Source organism: Mirounga leonina, unplaced genomic scaffold, assembly GCF_011800145.1.
Source record: "Mirounga leonina isolate KUSES-001 unplaced genomic scaffold, KU_Mleo_1.0 Mir_172, whole genome shotgun sequence".
NCBI classification, from domain to species: Eukaryota; Metazoa; Chordata; class Mammalia; order Carnivora; family Phocidae; genus Mirounga; species Mirounga leonina.
This window is the reverse complement of record NW_023270442.1, coordinates 2,161,214-2,181,830: the sequence shown is the minus strand read 5'-3', so window position 1 is coordinate 2,181,830 and position 20,617 is coordinate 2,161,214. Positions and strand designations below refer to the sequence as shown.

Here is a 20,617-nt window from a genome sequence, read left to right as displayed (position 1 = left end):
ACTGACCTTACTCCTTTCACAAAAATTAATTCAAAAATCAACTCATAGATTTGTATTCACAGATCTGTATGCAAGACATAAAAGTATAAAACTTTTAGAATATAGTAAGGAGAAAATCTATGTGACCTTACATTAAGCAGCAAGTTTTTTAGATGCAACACCAAAAGCATGACTGACAAAAGAACAAAGTGGTTAAGTTAGACTCCATTAAAAAAAGTCTGATCTGTTAAAAAAACAATTTCAGAGAATGAAAAGAGAAACCACGGACGGAGAGAATATATTTGAAAAGTACATATATGATAAAGGACTTGTTTTACACACACGCACACACATACACACACACTCTTAAAACTCAACAGTAAAAAATCTCAAACAACCCAACAGCTACTAAAAGCAGGTATTCCAGGGTGCCTGGGTGGTTCAGTTGGTTAAGCATCTGCCTTTGGCTCAGGTCATGATCCCAAGGTCCTGGAATCGAGTCCCTCATCAGGCTCCCTGCTCACAACGGGGAGTCTGCTTCTCCCTCTCCCTCTGCCCTGCTCATGCTCTCTCTGTCTCTCTCAAATAAATAAATTAAATCTTTAAAGAAGAGAGTATACCAGTGGCAAATAAACATATGAAAAGATGTACAACATTATATGTCATTAGGGAACTGCAAATTAAAACAGTACTAAAATACCACTAAACATTTATCAGAATGGGTGTACTAATAGGGCTAAAATCATACACACTGACAATACCAAATTCTGGTGAGGATGTGGACCAACAGAAACTCTCATTCACTGCTGGGGAAAATATAAAATAGTACAGCCACTTTTGAAGACACACAGTTTCTTACAAAGCTAAACATAGTTTTAGCATACAATTCACTCTCCTAGGTATTTGCCCAGATGAGATGAAAACCTAGGTTCACACAAAAATATGCACACAAATGTTTACAAGCAGTTTTTATCATAATTGCAAAAATTGGAAGTAACTAAGATGTTATTCCATAGTGAATGGGTAAACAAACTACGATACATACATACAATGGAATATTATTCAACAATAACAAGAAGTTATCTCTCCAGGCCAGAAAAGACATGGGGGACCCCTAAATATATACCACTAAGTGAAACAAGTCAGTTTGAAAATCTCTTTGATTCTAACTGTATGACATTCTGGAAAGGACCCAACGATAGAGAAAAAGGTCAGTGGTTGCCAGGATTCTGGGGATAAAGGGCAAGGGCTGACTAGGTGGAGCACAAGGGATTTCTAGGGAAGTGAAACTCTTCTGAATCATACTATAATGGTGGCCACAAGACATTATGCAAAGAATTGTACCACAGAAAAAGTGAACCATAATGTAAACCACGGAACTTAGTTATTATTGTATCAGTATTGGTTTACCAATTGTATCTCAAATGTACCACGCCAATGCAAGATATTAACAATAGGGAAAACTAAAGACAGGGAATGAGAGAGTATTTGGAAACTCTTCTGTTTAATTTTTCTGTAAACCTAACTGTACTCTAAGCAATAGTCTATTAATTTAAAAAAAAAATCACCAACCTTCCCACCTCCCCCCCCACAAAATATTACATTTCCAAGTCATCTGCTTATGGTTAACTTTTTGAAAATATGTCAGATCAATGAACCATGTTTAAAGTTAATTCATGTAATAGCTAGATAAACTATGATATTATATGTTAAAAATTAGCACCTCAGTGAACTATACAAAGAATAAACAATATGGATTTTATGTAACCTTCCCAGATCACCTTGTTTAAAGTTATGTCTCCCCAAACCTAGAACTCTTTGGGTTTGGGAACGCAAACTACCATTTTTACCTACTCTATATTTTACCACCTCTCTGCCCTCACTAGAATGTAATTTCCTTCAGGGCAAATATTTTTGACTGGATTATTAACTGCTGATATCTCCAGGGCCATATGCAGTACCTAGAATACGGTCAGTGCATTGTAGGTGATTGGATACATAAACTAATGGGAAAAGATTAAAATGGACATATAATAATAGAATATTTATATGATAATAAATAATAGAATACATATCATAAATAATAGAATATATAGAGAAAAGCACAGAGCTTCTAAAAACCTTGTAATTTCCTAAGTTATAAGAGCTCTAAGAGTACTGTTTTTTTCCCTAATATTCAGTCTTTGATCCTGATTCCTAATACAGAGCTCCTAAATCACTTGGAATTTCCTGGGTGATAGCAGTGTCTTTTGTTCTTATGAGATGACACTTGGTGGCCTCCTGGGTGGGGACTGGTGATAGAAAGGATTAGAACCTTGGAACTTGCTGCTCCATCCCCCATCCTATAGGAAGGAGAGAGGTGTTAGAAATGGAGTTAATGATCAATCATGCCTACATGATGAAGCCTCCATAAAAACCCCCAACACACAGGCTTTGGAGAGCTTCTGGGTTAGTGAACATATCCACTGCCAGGAGGGTAATGAACCCTAACTCCATGGAATCAGAAGCTTCTCGACTTTGGGACCCTTCTGGACCTCACCCTATGTATCTCTTCATCTGGCTCTTAATTTATATCTTTGATCATATCTTTTATTATATAATAGGTTGGTAAAAGTAAGTTTCCCTGAGTTCTGTAGGCTGTTCTACCAAATGATGGAACCCAAAGAGGGGATCGTGGGAACTTCTGATTTAGAACCATTCTGTCAGAAGTACAGATGACAACCTAGACTTTCAACTCTCTTCTGAGATGTGGGGGTCAGTCTTGTGAGACTGAGCCCTTAATCTTTGGGGTCTGTGCTTACTCCAGTTAGTGTCAGAATTGAATTGAGTTTTAGGACACCCAGCTGCTGTAGCAGAGAATTTCTGGATGTGGGGAAAAAACCCACATACCTGGTGTTAGAAGTGTTGTGAACATGGTAGTAGAGGGTGAGTATAGGAGAAACGGAATTTTTCTGAGGTAAGATAATCCTTATCAGCTGTAAGGGAACAGCCTATTAGTCACTCCCAGGTTGCATGATAAGAACCGTGTTATCTGCTCTGGCTTAAAAGTCACACCATATTACTAGATTCTAATGCATTTCAAAGTCTCCCACAACTGTTTGTTCACAAAATCAACAAGGTATTTTAGGTAATTAATACCCAATTTGGGGGGGGAACCACATCTCCAATGTGTTCTACACATAACCACTTCAGTATGATTTAAACTGAAGGGGGAAAAAAAGGAAACAAATACACACAACCATACAGCTAGAAAAAATCTGCATTCAGTGCTTTCTTCATCAGATATATTTTTGAACACACAAATATGGACTTGAGAGGGTAAATATTATAAAGGACGGGATATGTTTTGTAAGCACAATTAAATTATCATCTCTTTTGTGTACACATCACAACAGACATCAAGTCTTAACAGTGAAGAAGGAAAACACATTAAAAATGTGTCCAAAATAAGATAGCATGGAGAAATAATATATAATTACAGACGATTCATAGACGTAAGAAACATTGCATATTGTGATTCAAACAGCAGGTCTACTTCATAGTCAGTAGACTTTAAGCCAGTACTAAAAGATAGAAGAAAACAAGGTCCAGAAAGATGGAAGGTGTTCCTGAGAGGCTGAGATTCCCCACTTAAATTAAAATTCATTTTGTGCTCCCATAGTTCTTCCCACTTAATCTGACCTAATATACTTCACTTTACAGCAGAACTACTTAGCAGATGTATGTCTCTCAGCTTTTCAAAAAGTAAGGATTGCCTTACTCAACTTAGAACCATGGGTTCTTAGCATTGTTTTGTTTTTAATTTCCTAATTTGAGTTTAATGGATGCATGCAGTTAGGGAACTGGAAGACATTTTAAATAATTAAAACCTCACTAGGAAGATACATTTTGGGGCTAAAATATCATCTGGTAAAGTCGAAAGCCATTTATAGATGGATTTTGAAATATTCACTGTTTTAAGTTACATTCTAGCTTGCTCTAACACTATTTCACATTGAGCAAAATTATATTTTACTTTATTTCAGAAGAGCCAAGAAATGCATTATATAGCAACAGGATAGAAACACTTATTAAAAATGTATTAAAAATTTGGCAACGAATTCTTTTTTTTTTTTTTTTAAGATTTTGTTTATTTATTTGACAGAGAGAGACACAGTGAGAGAAGGAACATAAGCAGGGGGAGTGAGAGAGGGAGAAGCAGGCTTCCCGCGGAGCAGGGAGCCCAATGCGGGGCTCGATCCCAGGACCCTGGGACCATGACCTGAGCCGAAGGCAGACACTTAACGACTGAGCCACCCAGGCATCACCTGACAACAAATTCTTGAGGCAGTTTTTATTCTCTTCTTGTTAGATTTAAGAAAACGGTAGTCCACAGCGTCTCAGTTACTTGCCCAAGGTCACACAGTAAGTAAATGGCAAATGGTATCTCCATTTCTCCAAAGATTCTTCTTTTCATATATCACATTAACTAGTAGAGAATAGCTGGGGGGGGGGGAGGGGCAGAAATGACTTTTTACAAGCCATGAGAGTATTTCGTGTCACTCTCTATGAAAAATTTTCAGCCGTGTGTTTCCAACGCAGAGTCATAAGGAATAAAGAAGCTTCTAAAATAGCACCAAATAGCAGAAGAACATGAAATTTCTTGTGCACAATTCCCACCTCTATCATTCATGAGTTGTGTCACATATAAGTCATGCTAACCTCTCTAAGCCACCAAACTCTCTGTCAAATGAAGGTTAAAAAACCACATTCATAGTGTTGTTATGAAGATGAACTAAAATAATAATTTAACAGGCCTGTTAGCTTCTGGCACAAAGAAACATTCCCTGGGCAAGATGGATGCTCTTTTTTACTTTGTAACTATTCCTCCAGCCCCTTAAAACATTGAATGAAAGTTAATGGAGTATTTGCTATGTGCCAGACCCCACATCTAGACACTTGATATATTAAGATCTACAAAAAGATAATACCTTAGCCTTGATCCCTTAGAGAATGAAGCCTAAAGCAAATAAAAAGACTGATGATTTATTTAAGCGTGAGAATCTAGGGTATCAGGGTGAGAAACAATAAAAAGGTAAACAAACCAATGTGTACTGATGCACTCTTTTGTTGTTACTATTTAGTAAAGTACCCAGAACTGACTCACTTCCGCAGGTGACTCAGCAGGTATAGTACCAGTTGGATCATACAGTGCCAGTGCTGGGCTGTTTGGTCGACAGGAAGAATATGTGGACAGGCTGCAAGGTGAATGCATGTCTCAGAGAGCTCAATCAGAGAAAATAAGGAGAATTAAGTGTTTTCCTATTTCCTGTTTCTTCGTGGTCAAAATTTATCCCACGAGAAAAATACCTCATACCCATTTCTGGAATGCAATATCTAGTGACTTGGGCATCCTTCAAGGATTCCAGATCCCCCAATTTGTCCTATGGTGTTTCATCCAAATGCAAGTGAGTGGGAAGTCAAAAATTCCATGATTTTACTGATGGACTAGTTGTGCAGAAATTGCCAGAGAAGAGACTCAGGACTCCCATAGCAAGTGAACTGTTGACCCTCAAAAATTGTAACATCTTAAAGGAGGTGAAAGTAAGTTATCAAAGTAGTATATCATAGGCACCAAGAGAAACATGCTTAGAGAAGGAGAAATTGTAAAATGTGTCCACTGCTGCCGAGAGAAATAACTAGACAAATGTCCATGAGATAGAATAGCATGGACAACCTAGTTAATATTTGAAAGCATGTTCTTTAAAGGGATCCAAAAGACAAATTAGAATGAAAAGTAAGCACAAGTGCTATCTATCCAACATTCAGTGCCAGCCAAGAAATACAAGAAAATATATGATGTACTGGGGACTAGAGGGCTAGGATCAGAAAATAGAAATGGTATTTTGATGTATAAGAAATATTGAGGCATCTCCTGAAGGAGTGAAAATACACTGTCTCTGACTAAGAAAAAGTTGCAATGGAGGCCACTAATTGCAGAATATAGAATACAATAATAAAATTAAAAGTAACAATACTCGAGAAATATAAACAGAATTATTGGTAGAAGTCATAAAGTTGCAAAAAACTTGAAAGAAAATAAGACAACCAAAAAGAAAATATATACGTATATGACACGAGTCATTACAGAAAGACAACTGCCAGGAAGAAGAATAAGTAGCAGTCAAAAATATGAGAAGCAGAACTAAACTGAGAAATAAAGACATATACAATTAAAAATAAGAGTTTTTAAATTTAAGTATGGATATGAAAAGTTTCAGTATTAGAATTAAAATACTGGAATTCAGTGTATATCTTTCCAAGGAGTAGAATGGAAATATATGATTAATAAATGCAAACAATACAAAGGAGACCAGAAAGAAGAAATTAAAAAGGGAATAGAAAAAAGGCAGGAAAAATAGAGCCTGGAATCAAAGAATATATACATATTTTCATATATATATCTTACATATATCTATAAAATATCTTATATAAATATGTAATAAATGGCTGAAACGGATTAAATTTATAGATACATGTACACATATAAATATTTTAGTAATCACAATAAATAAAAATGGAATAAACATTCTGGTAGAATACAGAAATTATCAGATTGAAATTTTTAAAAATCTATGATACTTAGAGAAGACAGACATATAAAAAAGGAATAGAAAGTATAATGTAAACATAGGATAGAACTAGCAAATGAAATCTGATATATAGATATATAGATAAATATCAGACAAAATTAACTTTATTGTGAAAAACATTAAGAATAAAGAAAGCCTCTATTAAATAATGATTTAAATATCCAAAGTAAAGTTAAAAAGCCAGGTAAAGAGACTAAATTAAAAAAAAAAAGAAATAGAAGAGGTTAAGCAAAAAAAATATCATTACAGGCAGATAATATGTACATAAAACTTTTAGAATTAATGTGTGCAGCCATGTTGTTATACGTAAGGTTAAAAAATTCAACTGTATTCCTCTTTCTCAGTAACAAATATCAAGAAATCAGTTAATAGATGATATTTGCAAGAAAGAAAGAAAGAAGAAAGAAAGAAAGAAAGAAAGAAAGAAAGAAAGAAAGAAAGAAAGAAAGGAAGGAAGGAAGGAAGGAAGGAAGGAAGGAAGGAAGGAAGGAAGAAAGAAAGGAAGAAAGAAAGAAAGAAAGAAAGAAAGAATATAATGTGTTCTGGAGTAAATCTACAAAAGATGTTTGAGAACTCAATAGAGAATATCATAAAGCTCTATTAAAGTAATTTAAAGATAAGTTAAAAGGAAGATAATTTGATCCTATCCAACCTCATACGAAGGCTAATTTTAAAGCTATAATAATTAAAACTGAAGCATAAACATAATAATACCTGCAGAGGCCAGTGAAATAAAATAGTCCATAATTTGATAAAGCATACTTAATGGTATGAAAAAATGGTCATATTATATTGTTAAAGAGAAAGAAAGAATTAAAATGTTACATGATAACATGACCACCACGATCCCAAATGCACAGAAAACATACAACCAAAGGAGAACAGTAGCATGTTCAATGATAATGATGTGTCAGCATACCTTCATCAGCTGTAACAAAGGTACTGCTGCTGGGGATGCTGAATAATGAGGGAGGCTATGCATGTATGGAGGCAGGGGGTATTTGAGAAATCTCTGTACCTTCTACTAAATTTTGTTGTTAACCTAAAATTTATCTAAAAAATAAAATTTACTTAAAAAAAGAAAAAGGAAATCAGAAAAAAAAAAGGGGGGGGATCAGGACAATAATCCACACTTTTCTCCATCGCCTTGTAAGAGATGGAAATATATTCCCCAACCTTTACCACTCCTTTCACTGATTAATGCCAGTTAAAATCATCTTAAGTTTGTAAAACTGGAAGAAGCAAATGTTCTTGCCTGTATTACCAAGAAAGAGACAATGTTATGATAACTAGGACACATTCTGCCAGTTCGTAAAGATCTTTAAAATCTTTCCAGGAACATTTGGATATTTTGATTGGGTATTATTTTCCATTAGCAAAACCTGCAAATAATTTGTTTGCTAAAATTATCTATTGTACTTCAATTTTTAAACCACTGATCCATTTAACTGGTATCTTTTTTTTTTTTTTTAAGATTTTTTATTTATTTATTTGACAGAGAGAGACAGTGAGAAAAGGAACACAAGCAGGCAGAGTGGGAGAGGGAGAAGCAGGCTCCCCGCCAAGCAGAGAGCCCGATGCGGGGCTCGATCCCAAGACCCTGTGATCATGACCTGAGCCGAAGGCAGACGCCTAACGACTGAGCCATCCAGGCGCCCCTTAACTGGTATCTTTTACATGGTATGTAGTATTTGTATTAGACTTGAAGACAAATTTCTGAATGTTTTCAATCTGATTAAATATAGTTTTATCAAGCAGAATGAAGGACAAATAAAAACATAATTAAATCCTTTTAACAGCATTAATACTCAACCTAAGGAGTCTGAGTCCCCCCAAAATTTAAAATTCACACACAATTTTTTTTTTTTCATTGTCTGGGTTACAATCTATTTGGGAAATAGTTCATGAACAAAAATAGTAGAAGAAAATAAATGGATTCTTAACTGATGGAAAACATTAAAGTTAACCACTCCAAGTTAAAAATACTCTTATCTCAGGGTGCCTGGTGGCTCAGTTGGTTGGTTGGGTGTCTCTTTATTTCAGCTCAAGTCATGATCTCATTATTGTGAGATGGAGCCCCAAGTTGGGCTCCACGATGGGCATGGAGCCTGCTTGGGATTCTCTCCCTCTCCCTCTGCCCCACCCCTACCCCCAACCTCCAGCCCCCTCCTTGCCTTGTGCACACATGCATGTGCTCTTTCTCTCTCTCTGAAAACAAAATACTCTTGTCTCAATACCACATAATTTAACTTATATGTGGATTCTAAAAAACAAATAAACAAATGAAAAAATAGAAACAGACTTATAAATACAGAGAACAAGCTGGTAGTTGCTAGAGGGGAAGGGAGTAGGGTAATGCACAAAATAGGTGAAAAGGATTAAGAGTCACAAACTTACAATTATAAAATAAATAAGCCACAGAGATGAAAAGTACACCATAAGGAATATAGTCGATAATATCGTAATAATGTGTGGTGACTGAAGGTAACTACACTAATCATGGTGAGCATTGTGTAATGTATAGAAATGTCAAATCACCACGTTGTACATCTGAGAGTAATATAATATTGTATGTTTATTCTTCAATTAAAAATTTAAAAAATACTCTTGTTTCATATTTTACTGATAATGAACAAAAATGCTTCCATCTGCAATAGCTATAATAAATAAAGTTAGGTAATATGTAAAATCTAATATTAGCAAATTAAAAAGAGGATTACTGCATTATAATATCTGGTAAATTAGATATTTTTTCTACTTGTTTAATTTCAGAATGAAGGAAACATTTTTTTTAAATATTTTACTTATTTATTTATTTATTTTATAGACAGAGAAGGGGGAAGATTAGAGGGGGAGGGAGAGGGAGAGAATCCCAAGCAGACTCCCCATTGAGTGTGGAGCCCAACATGGGGCTCAATCCCATGACCCTGAGATCATGACCTGAGCCCAAACCAAGAGTCAGATGCTTAACCTACTAAGCCACCCAGGTGCCCTGGAAACTCTTTTATTAAAAAAAAAAAAATCCAGGCTCCCTGCTCTGCGGGAGGCCTGCTACTCCCTCTCCCACTCCCCCTGCTTGTGTTCCCTCTCTCGCTGTGTCTCTCTCTGTCAAATAAATAAATAAAATCTTTAAAAAAAAAAATCCCAAATCCTACCATGAGCTTTATTTTTGTGTTTTTTAACTTCAGCTTTATTTTCTTTTCTCTTTTTAATCTTATGGTTTAGCTTCTTACATCTCATCAAATCAATATTAAATTCTTATTGTTTGAACAATCTTTATATATATATTAGGTTTTTTTATTTGTTTTAAAACCATATCTATTTTTTTCTATTTTATTCTCTCCTTGTATTTCATTTGATGTTTAATTTCTACTAGACTTAATTTTAATTATGCAAAGCATAGCTTTTATTTAAGTTGGGGCATATAGGTATTTCTGACATTTTGAAATTTTTTTTTTAAAGATTTTTATTTATTTATTTGAGAGATAGAGAGCACATGAGAGGGGGGAGGGTCGGGAAGGTCAGAGGGAGAAGCAGACTCCCTGCCGAGCAGGGAGCTCGATGTGGGACTCGATCCTGGGACTCCAGGATCATGACCTGAGCCGAAGGCAGTTGCTTAACCAACTGAGCCACCCAGGCACCCCTGACATTTTGAAATTTGATTACAAAAAATAAAGATACAAGTGTGAAGAAAGCTCTATTTTTTTAAAGTTTTTATTTATTTATTTGAGAGAGAGAGAAAGAGCACAAGTGGGGTGAGAGGCAGGGGGAGAGGGACAAGCGGACTCCCCATTGAGCAGGAAGCTCAATGTGGGGCTCAATCCCAGGACTCCAAGATCATGACGTAAGCCTAAGTCAGATGCTTAACTGAACCACCCAGGTGCCCCAAAAGCTCTATTTTCCTATCCTGTTCTGTCACACTTTGCAGCCCATTCTCTGGCTCTGAAGCAAAGGTTGCAGATTTCCAGTAACAAATATGCATTATGCAATTTCAATGTTTGGGGTACTGTTTTATATACATTTTCTAGTTTAATTTTTTTATTGAGAGAAAACATTTCAATACATTACTCTTTGCTCCTTTAACATTTCTTATCCCTCCTCTTTCTTCTTTCCCTCATCTTGGGGAGTTAGGCTTTCTTCATTCACTGATCAGCAGAGGGCTAATCAAAAACAATCACAATCTTAGCTTTTGTGTTAAAAGTTTAAGACATAAGGTATAATCACTAAATTTGGAGATGCTATTTATCGAAGAAAGGTTTTTCCATCACTCCCCCTATATTTTATCACACTCTCCCAAACCACACATACATATATATACCTTAGGCATTTGATTTGGGGAATGGGAGGAACATGAAGAGAGAAAGAAAAAGAACTCAGACACTGAAGAATCCCTGAGAAGGTACAAATGCTGCAGCCTATGCTGGAAAGCAACCAGTGGGAGAGAGAATCCTGATACAGACTCGATCCAAAGAGCTAAGGGATCCTCTGCCTCTGTTATCCAAGAAAGTGTCAGAATCCCAGAGTTTTCCTGAGTCTACCATGGCTTAAGAGTCTCAGGATTAACCTAGGTGTCTGAATCCACAAGCCAAAGAGAGCTCGGGGTATGCAGAAGTCTTTCTCTTGTGCTAAGAGCCACAAGGCCAGCACTGAGAGACAGAAACCTAAGGAGAATGACATGGCAAGACACTGGTTAACTGGAAGTGAAAGCCTCTGCCTGAAACGAGAGAGGCTCACTCAGCAGATGGCATGATTGGGACATAATGTGGTGTGTCTCCATCCCTCAGCACATGAAGACACAATTGCCATGAAAGTGTACCATCTTTCCAATCACTCTCTTATCTAGAATTTAGGGGATGGCTCAGGAAATAATGACAAAATCATGACTTAAGTGAGATTTTATTTATCGGCCAGCAGAATGAGGAATTTAATTAAAGCCCAGTTATAAATAAAATAATTGCACATGAGCGTTTGTAACGATGTTTGTATATACATCTTCAGACTGATGAAATATTGTCATCTGTTTTTGGTGGATGAAAAACAAAACAAAACAAAAGAAAACAAAAAAACAGAAAAACAGGCCCAGTATGATTTACTAACTTCCCAAGGCTACAGAGACAGAACACAGCCAGAACTGAAATGCCTATAGGCTGATCCTGAGCCTACACTTTGAAATGATGTGTCTTCTCAGAAATTATCTTTCTAGTGAAGGTAGCCTTTTTTTTTTTTTTTTTTTTTGAAGGCAGATGCACTCTGCCAAACCAAAGACTATCAGGGTGGATTATGTCAATAAATATATACATTATGTGTCCTAGGTTTATTATCTATCTATCTATATGTAAAATTTGAACAGTTTTGCTTAAATGCTTAATATATTTTCTCACTCCTGTTTCATTAAAAATAAAGGAAAAGTTGAGCGGTATTTTAAAAGTTTACAGGTTTATTAGAAGTCATTCATTATCATATTAAAATAAATAAACTGACACCTTCTTTGTCCAAAATATTACGTAGCTGAGGTACACAGTTCCTGATCTTGAAGAATAAATGTGAAGAGATAGGTTTTACTTTTGATACCATGTAGTAACTCAAGAATGTATTAAAAAGAAGCTACAGATGCAGGATCTAGTTACAATGTAGCTGTAAAGTGCTGCCTTGTCTTTGCCCCCTGCTCAAAATAAAGCTGTTACCTTTCTATCCCTGTCTGCCATGGTGCTTAGCAGCCAGGGATGCATGGTCTCAGACATGTTTACCAAGTAAAACACTGACTTGAGGGGCGCCTGGGTGGCTCAGTCATTAAGCGTCTGCCTTCGGCTCAGGTCACGATCACAGGGTCCTGGGATCGAGCCCCGTATCGGGCTCCCTGCTCCGCGGGAAACGTGCTTCTCCCTCTCCCACTCCCCCTGCTTGTGTTCCCTCTCTCGCTGTGTCTCTCTCTGTCAAATAAATAAATAAAATCTTAAAAAAAAAAAAAAGAAGCTACAGTGAATATGTTGCTGTAGTTCTCCTCAGGAATAAATGTTTCTATCTCAGAAGATCAGTGAAGGAGATGCCATTTGTGCCAAGTCATGAGACTATATTGTAGATTTTCTATAGGTAGAAACACAAAATAAGAACAATCTAGTTTTGGCATAATCTATCAAAGCCCAAAGGCCAAATGGTACAAGGTGTATCTGGAGTATCTGTAGCATAAAATAGGGAGTGAAAGTAGTCTTGAAATATCACTGGAAGGCTGATCGGAGGGTATAGCATAAAATATTAAGGAGTTTGGGCTTTATTCTTAAGGAATTAAATTATGTGACCTGAAATACAGTGTATATGGCTATTTAAAAGCTGTGCCTCTTCACTGAACCACCCAAAGTGGTATGTGGCATCCACACAAATGACACCCCCTAGAGGTGTGCAAAACAGTGACTCTGAAGATAACTGCAAAATAAGAAATACATCAAAATAGCAGTGGCAATATAAAATGAGACGTGGAAATGGAAAATGAGACCTAAAATTTAGTCCAGTGGGAATCTGAGATAGTGGTTTTAGAAATATTTGAATCAGAGAGCCAACGAAGAATGTTCTGGATATCTCCAAATACATCTTTCTTTACAGGTTCTGTAATAAAAGAGCTCTGTAGCAAGTACAATACTAAGTTGTGTCAGTAGCAAACTCTGGAAAGACCTTACAGTAGTAAGGTGTTTTTCTTCCTAGGTCTGTTTTTTTTTTTTTTAAAGATTTTATTCATTCATCTGAGAGAGAGAATGAGAGAAAGAGAGAGCACATGAGAGGGGGGAGGGTCAGAGGGAGAAGCAGACTCCCCGCCGAGCAGGGAGCCCGATGCGGGACTCGATCCCGGGACTCCAGGATCATGACCTGAGCCGAAGGCAGTCGCTTAACCAACTGAGCCACCCAGGCGCCCCAATTCCTAGGTCTATTTTGTTGCCATTTTTGTTTCTTCTCCTTGTCGCTGTGCAGCTGTACAAGGGATTCTGCTTAAGCCCAGAGCATGTAGCTTCTTAGCAAGCTTGCAGTCCCCACCGTGACCTGGTGACCACTTTTCTGTTGCCTTCATGAAATAGACACTGTACTCCCCAGACCCTTTTGCTCCCCCGGCAGCCAGCAGGTCCCAAAGTTCCAACTCCCTCTCCACCCTTGCTTGCCAGCGTCAGTCGGCCCACACTTCGAAGGTAACAGAGTAGCTTCTGTAACCCTAATGACAGCACACTGTGTGTGTATTCCATGCTCCTGACACCCCAACTGCTTCTGTATACCTTTCTCTGCCCACCTGCATAAGGAATGGGATGCTTTCAGCCTCTCTGGCTGGGGCAGCCCAACGAACATTTTCTGCCATCCAATGGGATATAACTACAATTCCTCAAAAGGAGATCTTTATCCCAGTCTTGGATAGGGGACACACTCACCCAACTTTGTCCTTCCTTCCTTTTGTACTTTAAAATTCTCTTTACGTATTATTTTTTTGCTTTTATTATTAACAACTATTGATATTAAGCTTCTCTTGTTCAAATTAAATTATAGTTTCTGTCTCCTGAATGGACAAAGAGGATCAAATAAAGGCAGAGGAAAGAGAAAATTGGATGTATTTGTGTTTGTTACAATGTGACATATAACAATAGAGATAATTTCTGGGAAAGTGATTAGGGAAACCAGAGAAATATTATTAGAAAACTTCTTTCAGTGTCTAATAAAGAAACTGCTTGATAAATACTTGACTGTCTCACTGAATAACTAAGTTAATGAGGTGTATCATGACATAGTCACTACATTCCTTGTTGCATTCCTCAGTTTCTGGTTTCTAGAGTTTGAAGATTTTAATGTATGCAGAGATGATTGCTAGCTTACATTAATCACATTCACAATACATTTCTGTCCAATTAGGTTTTAATTTATTTACAATAAAAATATAACTCTTTAGTATGGCATAATGTTTTTGACAGCTTATCAAGTATATGTTAAATACATGTATAAATTGGCCAATCAGTACCTCTTCTTCTATCTTTGAAGCTACAGAGAATTTCCTGATAACAATTTGCTTTGTGGTCCCTGTGTTGCTAGTTTCAACTGCATATCCTCTTCTTTTATAGCTTTTTCTTTAGAAGGAGGACTATGCAACTGCTTAGGTATAAACTTATTATTTATTTATTTATTTATTATTTATTTACTTACTTACTTATTTAGGATTTTATTGATTTGAGCGAGAGAGAGCATGAGTTGGGGGGAGAGGCTGAGGGAGAGGGAAAGAGAGAATCCTCAAGCAGACTCCCCACTGAACACAGAGCCCAAAGCGGGGCTCGATCCCAGGACCCTGAGATCATGACCTAAGCTGAAGGAAGACACTTAACAGACCGAGCCACCCAGGTGTGCAGTATAAATTTATTTATTATGTCCTGCTGTTAGATCACATTGGTTAAAAATTGGGTATTTCTCAATATTTTCAACTATTTATTTACAAATTATTCTTTTGGTAGAATAATTGTTATAGAAGGTTGATTATAATTATTATATATCTTCATTTTATTTATAGTATGTACATTAATTTCCTAGGGCTGCTGTAGTAAATTACCACAAACTCTTTGTCTTAAAACAATAAAAACTTATTCTCTCACAATTATGGAGACAAGAAGTCTAAAAATTGAGATGTTGGCAGGGATAGGCTTCCTCTAAAGGCTCTAGGAGAGAATCCTTTGTTCTTTCCAGATTCTTATGGCTCCTGATATTCCTTGGCATTCTTTGGTTTATAGGAACATAATTCCACCTCTGCCTTTGTCTTCACATAGTCTCTTCCTTGTGTGTATGTGTTCTCTTCTCTTAAGGACACCAGTCATTTGATTTAGAATCTATCTTACTTCTATATGACTGCATCTTAATAATTACATCTGGAAAGATCCCATTTCTAAATAAGGTAACCTACTGAGATTCCTAGAGGATGTGAATTTTTGAGGTACACTATTCAATCCACTATGGATATTTAATTTTGTAAGGATGTTTCATTTTCATTTAAGTTTGGGGAGATTTTCTAGGATGGTTTCTGAAAAAAAAAATAAGTAAATTAGAGATAATTTCAGCTGGTCTTAAGCTACTTTTACATTTGGAATATATTATTTATACCAAACACTCAAATTAGAGAGAAAAACCAATATATTTGGATACATTCACTTAAGTCCCAACCCCTCTTCTGCTTCACACTCTTTTAGTAGGGCTATTGCTTTGTTTAAGCCATTTATGGTCCTTGATACAGTTGGGCTAAATTTCTGCCAAGGTTCTCATAAGAGTCTGAGTGGTACTGTTCAATCTCTAGATGTTACCCAAATAAGAAAGCAGTAAAGTCAGTTAGCAGAGCGGCTATCTGAGACCATTGCCCAGATATATCATAGTGGATTTCTCTCAATTTCCTCCCTAAAATATCAAGATGATAATCTCTGGTCCTTCTAACACAGACTGGAAGTACAACTGATTAGCTGATAGCCTCTCCAATTCCCAGATAAATGAGTATTTGTTGACATTTAGTTTATGAGTTAAGTTCGAGAACATTATTCTCAATAGGTCTCAGTAATATGTACAATAATTAACTGTCATGATTTAAGCCAAAGCATTCATAATATCTAATAGTGTATACATTGTGGTATTCAAATTCCCATTCATGAGCTTACATATTTGTTTAAGTATTCTCATCCTCCAAAGAGAAATAATCATTAGTAATTAATTAATAATCACTAAATGGCCTTTTAAGAATCTCCATGGAAGGCAGGACACCTGACTTGTTCCCAGTAATTGCCTTCAGATTGTGAGGATATTATATCATTCTGATAGATAGATGATAGGTAGATAGATGATAGATAGATCGATAGATAGATAAATAGTCCAGATAATGAGCATGTGAATAAAAATACAAGAAAAGCAAGGGAGATTAGAATTTTAAGGCAGAGCTAATGGGGAATGGCAATATTTGAACAAAGGAGGAGATGGAAAGATCAAAAAATGATAGCCAGAGATAAGCTTTCCAGAGAGAGAAAAAAACAGCGCAAATGTCTTGAGATGGGTGTTGCCTGATGTGTTTCTAGGACAGCAGAAGAGATCAATGTGACTACAGCACAGTGAGCAAGGGAGAGTTGTGGAAGATGACATCATGGAGTTACAAGGTGGCTATGGAGTTATGGAACAGAAAACAGTAAGGACCTCCCTTTAGTCTGAGCAATATCAGGCCACTGGTGGGTTCCCCCCCCCCCCCACTGGTGGGTTTTGCCAAGAAGAGTGAGATTATCTGATTTAGATTTTGAAAGATTACAAGATCTGCTGCATTACAAGTAGTCTGGCTTGGGAGGGACAGAAGAGCAAGCAGTGATAATAAACAAATAGAGAAAGCTGATTACAATAATCCAAGTGAGAGATGGCTGTGGTTATGACCAGGGTGTGAGGAGTGCATATGGAGACGTTTACCAGCACTTGAAAATATTTTTTATATATCCACTTAAAAAGACTCTGTGATTTTGCAACTCATAAGCCTTTACATAAGTAAACTGCCTCTTGTCAAACTCCGCAATGACTTGCACATTGCCGAAGCCAATGGTCAAACCTCAGTCTCCATCTCACAGGATCTGCTCCTTGACTGTTGTTCATACACCATGGTGCCGAACGAAGCCTATGGGCTCAAAAGTTTGGGGGAAGGCAATGAGGAATTCAGCCAGTTGTGTCTAATCTGAGATATTTGTATGCCACCTGGATGGGTATATTGTGTGATAGTCACATATATAAATCCAGACCCTATGGGGAAGAGAAATACATTTTAGAGAGGGATTGTGGGTACTTGTAGTGATGAGGCAGAGAGATCAACAAGGGAGCAAGTCTATCTGAAAATGCAAAGGGGGCATTTGATATTAAGAAGACAGAAAGAAGAGAAAGCAGCAAGAAAGGGAAGGGAAAAACCAAAAGCAAATGGTGTTCTGGAAGCCAAATAAAGGCAGTGTTTCAAAAATATGGGAGTAAATCATGAGCTGTGGTAAATCTTGCTACCAAGTCAAGTGAGATGAAGACTGAGATTTAGTCAGTGGCTTAGCATTGTGGAGGGCATTGGTGATTTTGATGAGAGACAGTTTACTTAAGTAAATGGGAACAAATCACAAAAGTTCTCAGCTTCTATGTCTGGATGTATAAATTGTAACATTAAGTGAGCCACGTACCTCATTAGCCTGTGGCTCAAATAAGAGATCATTTATATCAGAAGTGCCTTAAAATCAGTAAAAGATTGTACAAATGTAAGATAATATACCTTCTATTATTAATTATAATTGACATTCATGAATCTCTTCTCTTTGTCAATTAACTCTGTTAAACAACCATTTGTTATACTTTTTGGTTTTGTTTTTTAACTTCTTTTCATCAATATGCTTTCACCCTATGTCTTAAAAGATAAAGATATAATTTCTGTAAGATAACAGGTATTAGAAGCTCTTTACTAACCCTTTTTCTTTGAACCATGCCAATTATGTGTTTCTGCTAAAAGCTCTATTACACTTAGGTTTAAATCTCATTTTTATAGAATTCCCACACATCCAAAAGAAGTGTCCAATATTAGGCAGTGAAAAAACCATTTTTTAAATAGTGTTATGAATATGTATTGTCTCATAAATACAGATGTGGAGTGCACGTATTTAGTGCAGATTTTTGAGTTTGAGAATAAAGTGTTATACAAAGTGTATGAGGGTGTGATTTTGCCACTGTTACTAAATTTGTGGTCAGAAGATAAGACATTTGAATCTTTCTATGTCAAATCTTCATCTAGGCAAATAATGCATTAATTTAGATCTTTCTCTAAATTCCTTCCTACTTCTTAATTACTATGATTCATCTCTCAGAATGATGCCCAAAGATATTTGCTCCTCTATTTCTAGTTACTTCCTTTCTTCCAGCTTTCCTGGATGTCTCATTTTATCTTATTATAAAAAACTTTTCAGATACACTATGCCACTCTTTTTCCCATAAAATCCTTAAGTGTGTCTTTTAATCTCGTTTAAATTTAATTTAAAAAAAAAAAGAAAGAAAACAATCTAGAAGCCTCCTAAGACATTTTATTAAGGCATTCATTGCCTAAATACATACATAACATACACAAAAACTGGTTTGGAAAAATAATTAATATTGAATAAGCAACATAAGAAATTTTTAAATGAAATCCAAATATTTCACTGACCTGCCATTTAAAAGCCATTTCTGAAAACAGTATTATTGATATGTTAGGCATAATCAGAACCTATCCAAAGTATACAGGCATATGAGTTAATAACTACACTTTATGTAATTCCTGAAGCAATCAAATTTCTATAGGTGTTCCAAAATTTGACTAAGTATTTTAAGAAATTATTTAAATTATTATGTGCAATAATTTAATAATAAGTGCAATTATTATGCACTTATTGTTAGGTAAATAAGAATTTTCTGAATGCTACGGTAGAAACGATGTTGCATAAAGCACACAAGCTACCTTTAAGTGATTAATAATGCAAGAAAAGAGATATGATCAAAATTATTTATAGTGATTCTAATCCACAGTAGGTATTATCTTATTCCTGGGGATATAATAGTGAATAAGATAATATTTCTTTTCTTTTGGAGTTTACAGTCAACTGGGGGAAATAAGTGAATAAGTACATAATTAAAATAACATCTAATAAGTGTTATGGTATAAATAAAAAGAGTGCAATGGGAATTCAGGGAAAAGCCACTTAATTCAATTTACAGATACAAGGAAAGTGTTCTAGTGAAAATGACATTCAATTCCAATCCTGAAGGAATGGAGAAGGATGAAGGAAAGTGAAAACTAAGAAATAATATTAGACAAACTTAAATTAAGTAAGAGCACAGCATATTTGGAGAAGTAATATAGTTCACCAGATTTTAAAGGTGGCATGTATTATGGACTAATTGATGTCCCCCCAAAATTCATATGTTGAAGTCCTGACCTCCAGGGCCTCCAAACGTGATTGAATTTAGAGACAGTTTTCTTTACAGAGGTAATTAGGATTAAATGAGTTCATTGGCTGGGCCCTAATGCAATATAGTCAGTGTCTTTATAAGAAAAGGGCATTAAGACACAGACACTCAAAGAGGAAAGACCATGTGAAACAGAGGGAGAAGGTGGCCATCTACAAGCCAAGGCAAGAGACCCCCTCTCCCCCAAGGAATCAACTCTGCTAACACCTTGATTTGGGGACTTGCAGCCTTTAGAACTGTAAGAAAAGAAAATTCTGTTGTTTAAACCACCCAGTCTGTGGTCTTCTGTCACAGCAGTCCTAATACTTTAATACAACATGCAATGCAGTTTAAAATATAAATCATACCATAAGGAGTTTTTTGAGCTATTTACAAATTTGGACTTCATAGTGAAGTATTTGTAAAAGGTTTACATTGCTTTAATCAGTGAAGTTATGACTTCAAACTGTCCCTCTACCTTCAATCCTTAAGAATTGACAGGAGACATGACTAAAGGTGGGAGAATAGGAGGATGGTGTAGGAAACCCAGACAATGGCAGTCTTAACTAGAACAGATGAGAGGATGGCGAAAGAAGTGAACTGCATCAAGAGACATTTGAAAGGTAGAATTGCCAGGATTTTATTGACTAGTATGTGAGTGTTGTCGAAATAGTCAAGCATGCTTCCCACTATTAGAAGGTGGAACAGTGGTTGGAAGGAGATGCCTTTCATTGAATGGATGACTATTATGCATATGCTGGAATATGCAACAAATAACTTCCTTTTCAGGATGGAGGGACATATTTCCTTAGATCCTGGGAGTGTTGGTAGGTGATGGTTTTCATCTGAATTGCTTCTAGGAAATGCCCTCAGCTGAAGGAACATCCTTTTACAGAGGCATCCTTTTTTTTTCCCCCCAGAAAGTAGCCCACATTCAATGGCTATTTAATGCAGCTGTGTAAAGGCTAAGCTCCTTTCTGTCAAGGAAGACAACTCTGAAAGGCTGAAGCTCCAGAGACCTTGGAGTATCTGCTGTG

The 20,617-nt window shown here is 36.3% G+C and overlaps 1 non-coding gene across 1 annotated transcript; it reads left to right on the top strand.

Annotated features, from left to right (window-relative positions):
* The first annotated feature begins 12,221 nt into the window (after positions 1–12,221).
* On the top strand, positions 12,222–12,352 carry LOC118018927. The gene has a single exon (XR_004681520.1). It is a non-coding gene; the product is annotated as a small nucleolar RNA SNORA63 (small nucleolar RNA).
* The last annotated feature ends 8,265 nt before the right edge of the window (positions 12,353–20,617 follow it).